We start from the raw sequence: 5549 nt of genomic DNA on the forward strand, positions 1-5549 counted from the left end.
TAAGTGTTTTATTTTTAACTATCTAATTTGATTCTCACAATAAGCCTGCAAGGTAGGTAGGGGCTATTATTATCCCAATCTTACAACTGAGGAAACCGAGGTAAACAAAAATTAAATGACTTGCCCAAGGTCATACAGCTAGTGTTTGAAATTGGATTTGAACTCAGGTCTTCCTGATTTCAGGTTGAGCACTATGCTACCAGGAGCCTCTGATTTGGCGTTATAGGGTCAATTATACCAGTGTAATTGGATAGCTAGGTGGTACAGTGGATAAAGTGCTATACTTGGAGTCAAGAATACCTGAGTCCTATCTCATACATTTACTCTCTGTGTGACCCTAGGCAAGTGATTTAATCTCTGTTTCTCAATTTCCTCATTTGTAAAATGAGTATGCTATAATAGACTTACCTGCCAGGGTTTGTTTGTTTTTGTTTGTTTGTTTTGAGAATCAAATAAGGGAATAAGCATTTCTTTTTTTTTTTTAGTTATTTTTTATTAACACATATACATTTACTTGTCTTCTGGCTTGTTGAAGCAGTAGGTTAGACAACACTTGCCACAATAATGTCTGTCAAAATGGCTAGCCATAAAGACCCCAGCACCACAATCATCAGAAGGGCACTCTCGTCAAAGGCAGCTAATCTTGCCATTGTCATCAACCTTATAGTACTTCAGAACTGCAAGCTTAACCTTCTTTGTCTTATGCTTGTTCTTTTTGGGAGTGGTGTAAGACTTCTTCTTTCTCTTCTTGGCACCACCACGAAGCCTCAGAACAAGATGAAGAAGGGTAGACTCCTTCTGAATGTTGTAGTCAGACAAAATTTGACCATCTTCCAGTTTCTTGCCCACAAAAATCAATCTTTGTTGATCAGGGGGAATACCTTCCTTATCTTACATCTTGGCCTTGACATTATCAATAGTATCAGATGGTTCAACCTCAAGGGTGATGGTCTTCCCAGTCAAAGTCTTCACAAAAATCTGCATCATGGCACTGGGTCCACCCATTGATGGCGGATCCCTGGAATAAGCATTTCTTAAGCTTCTACCAAATACCAGGCATTGTGCTAAGTGCTGTACAAATTTATCTCAATTAATCCTCCTAACAACCCTTTGAGGCAAGTACTATTATGATCTCCATTTTACAGTGAAAGAAACAGGCCAACAAAAACATGAGATATTATATTTAAAGCGCTTTGTAAGCCTTCAAGCACTTCATAAGTGCTACTTGACCTCAACTGAACTCAACAAGCATTTTTAAGCACCTACTACTGTTCTAGTTTCTAAGCATCCAAGGAGAAAATGAAAAATATCCCTACTCACCCTCCATTCTTTGCTGGAGTTGGACTCAGACCTCTTGTTTTCCCAGTTCTGGTTTGCCCTTCATGACCCTGTTTGACCCAGTTCTCAGCTAGCTTTCCAGGTATCATAACTCCCACTCAGGTACCCCAAGGTCATTGCTGCAATTCAGCTCTTCACTCTTTATGATCCTCTACCTTGATCAGAATCTCTAGTGAAATACATACAAAACAATATACACATTGATCACAAAAATGTAAATGAAAAGAATAATCCAACCAAGGCAAATTTCATGCAATTAGCATGACCAGCCTTGTTCCTGGAGAAAAGATGAAAACATATAGCTTTTTCCTTTCATTTGAAAGGTAAGGGACTATTGGCATGAAATGTTGAGTGTGCTGTCAGTCAAAATCTCTGTGGATATGGGTTGTACTGTCTCACTGAAGTGGTTGTGGTAGGGGAAAGAGGGATAATGTCTCGACGTGATTGTAGTGGCATCAACGAAACTTAAAAATAAAATAATAGAGGCTTACAAAATATAATTAAAAGAAAGGAAACTTTATTTTGAATCATTGTTGCCAAGACAATGAAGTGGTTCCCCAGAAAAGACAGCATCATCCTAAAGAGTGAAGGGGCAGGTTTCTGGATGTGAGAGAGATAGCATTGTCTATAGTTCCCCTTGAGCAGCAAAGCAGTGGTGTAGGCTCATCCTATCAGATAAAGGAGATTCACACCAATGGAGTTCAATGGGAAAAGCACTAGATCTGGAGTCACAGAGGATTTGAGTCTGAACCCTGGCTTTGCCATTTACTATCTATGGGACTTTGGATAAGTAACTTTTCCTCTCTAGATCTCATTTTCCTCATCTATAAAATGAAGGAGCTGGACTCATGACCTCAAAGGCCCCTTTCCACCTCTAAACCTGGGATCTTACTTCTTCTTGCCTTTCCTAAGAACCCCTTCAAAGTGACAGTCACCCAACTAGCCACAACTTGACTACTACCCCAGACTGCTGGGGATTTTGCTGCCCTCTTCTGCTCCTGCAAAACCTTTGGATTCAAATCATCACAACCTAGGTGTAACCCTAGGAGCCTTGCCTTTCCCTTTTGTAGTATGTCAGCTTTCCCGTGAGCATAGCCATAAAGGATGGCAACCACATTTTCTCCTTGGAGTCTTCAACCTCAGAATAATGTTGAACTTCAACCTCAAAGCCTCACAGTCCCTCCCTTCTGTTTTCTCAAGTCAGCCCTCAAAGTTGGCAGACTAGCTACCATTTTATTCCTACAATGCTGCTCAGTTTTGATCTGCATGGTGAGTACTGGATGGGTAGATGTGATTTCAGAATGGTGACACCAGCTTCAATCATAAGTGGAATGGGGAGGAGGAATCCTACCCCCTAGCCTACAAATACCTTCCTGGATTTGCTCCAGGACCTGAAATTCCTCAGGTACTCACTCCTTTGGTCTAAGGTTTTGAAAATATTGATTGAGATTAATCGGAGACAATTGAAAGGAGGAGGTATTTAGGGGAAATATTAAGCCATTAAGATCCATTAGCATACTCTCATAAATTAGTTTAACATACTTAGCTTCAATCACTTAGCAAGATCCTGCTAAACTAGATGTAGAATAGGTCCATTTTACTGAAACAGTCAGAAAAATCTGGAGTATAAGGCTAGAAGTAAATGGGCTAACACTTCTGAGGGCCCCAGATAGCCTGGAAACTTCATGATGGATGTATGTAATAATAATGTTATTAATAATAACAATAGCAACAATAATAACAATGACTAACATGTATATAGCACTTATTATGTGCCAGGCACTGTGCTAATCACTTTACAAATATTATCTCATTTGATTTTCACACCAATCCTGGGAGGTAGGTGCTATTATTATGCCCACATTACAACTGAGAGTTTAAATGAATTGCCTGGGCCACACAGCTAGTAAATCTCTGAAGTTATATTTGACCTCAGGTCTTCCTGACTCCAGACCCACTGTGTCACTTACCCACTGAAGTAAAGAAGTAATCATAGGTACCTATAGGTTAAGGAAAAGGGTGTATGAAGTATTACCAAAGGCAAAATTCACAGAAAGTCAGAGTTAGAAGAGGCCTTAGACACTTTCTGGTTCAGCCCCTTTATTTCATAGATGAGAAAAAGAGCTCAGGGAGGGGAAACAGGTGCCTAAGGTCACACAGCTAGTTAGGGACAAAGCTGTGATTCATTCCTACATGTCCTGACTTCTTATTGCCTGAAGTGGACCATAACCTAATATCCTTCACTTTACATATCCTTACATTGATCACACTTTCTGAACTCCAAATCAGGACACATGGTCTAATAAAACATTCATTTTGTAAAGCCTTATTTAAAAAATACATTATTTTCTTAACATCAGGGATGTCCTGTAAGATTCAGACCATACATTCACTTAATAGATTAACATGAAGCCAAAGAGAACGGTTACCCAGATGCCCCCATATTGAGAGCCCTCCATCTTGAATTATAAATTACATTGTAATTAATGATGCTTCATTAGTCTAAGCCCCATGTGACATTGCCAATGTGATTTTAATCAAACCTGGGGTTTGTACCTGCCAGTTTAGTCCAATAAAAGTCTCATTTTTCCCCAAGTCTGCTGATATAACACATTAAATGTATTCCATAGTTGCATTCCTGTTTTTATTTATTTCTATCATCACTGTTTATTATGTTTAGTTTGGGGTGCCACATGTTAGAAAGGACATTGATGAACTGGAGAGTGTCTAGAGGAGATCAATTAGGATGGTGAAAGGTTTTGAATCTATCTATGGCATATGAGATCTATACCATATAAGACCAAAAAAAAAAAAAAACCAACCAGGGATATTTGTCCTAGAGAAGCAAAAGATTTAGGGGAGACACAATAGCTATTTTCAAACATTTGGAGGGATGTCCATACTTCATAGTTCTAGAGCCAGAAGTGACCTCAGAAGCTACCTGATCCAAACCCCTCATTTACAGATGAGGAAACTGAGAATCCATGAAAGTCACTTGACTTGCCCAAAGTCACACAAGTAAGAAGTGTTACAAGTGAAATTTGAATCCAGGTCTTCTGACTCCAGAGGATTTAACATTTTCTTCCTCATGGCACATATTTCAACTTGATCTATGGATAATCTTCCTAACAATCAGTCATCCATAAGTGGAATGGGCTACATTGTGTGGTGATAAGTTCCCTATCCCCGGAAGTCTTCAAGGAAAGCCTGGATGACTACTTGTCAGGCATATTTTGAAGAGATTTCTGTTCAAATATGAACTAGATGGCTTTTGAATGCCTGTCCACCTATTAAAGTCTATGATTCTGTGATGCTCACTTGAATTGAAAAGAACATAAGAAAACAACATAAAATATTTTCTCACTAAATATTTTATGGCAATTTATATAATTATTTTCCAGTGTATAGCCATACATTTTGTCACTCAAAAATACCCAATTTTAGGAATATAAACTACATTCAAAGATATTCTGTATTTGGGTCATTCTGTCACTAGATAATGCTATGACGGTTTGGATTTTGGTGCTCTATTTCATGTAATTAAACTCTTCACTAGACAAAATGCCCATCCTAAGGATCTTTGCCTAGACCATAAGGCCTGCTGCTCATCTTCAATCTGACTACCAGTTAGTTACTGCATAAGCCCAATGTTCCCCATCTTTCTGTCTCTGGAGAAGGAAACTAGAAACAAGTTCAGCTGATAGACTTCAGATGGTCCGTGTCACACTGAATCCAACAGTTACCAGTATGTCTAAGTTCCCTAAATCTGATTTATGGTGGAATAGAATGAATCATGAACCCAAACAATTGTGAAGATGGCACTACACACACACACACACACACACACACACACACACACACACACATGCCAGGGGTTCCACTGCCCCAAATTTCCCATGCTCTAACGTTTCCCTTCTCTCCACGCTCTTTTCTAATGCTCAGCAACTACTTTCCTCTACCAAATTGCTCATACATCAGCTTCATTCCTACTGCTGTCATGCCTAAGTGCACTGGCACAAATGCCAATTCATCTGTTTGTTCCCCCATTAGCTGCTCTCCCAGCAGAGAGAAGGCTGGAAAAAGTTTATCCTCAGTGCTGTGGATGGCAGCCCCCACTCTCTCTTTACTCCCAGCTCTGTAGCAAACTAATCTGACAGCACCAGGAAGGGGGGTAGATGAGGTGCACTACTCCTCAGGCCTCGTACGGCTGC

At 39.7% G+C, this 5549-nt stretch overlaps 1 pseudogene; it reads right to left on the reverse strand.

Moving 5' to 3' along the window:
• Positions 1-490: 490 nt before the first annotated feature.
• LOC114045539 lies at positions 491-984 on the reverse strand (annotated as a pseudogene).
• Positions 985-5549: the final 4565 nt, after the last annotated feature.

The sequence above is a fragment of the Vombatus ursinus genome, unplaced genomic scaffold (genome assembly GCF_900497805.2).
Source record: "Vombatus ursinus unplaced genomic scaffold, bare-nosed wombat genome assembly UNPS02014778.1, whole genome shotgun sequence".
Lineage (NCBI taxonomy): Eukaryota > Metazoa > Chordata > Mammalia > Diprotodontia > Vombatidae > Vombatus > Vombatus ursinus.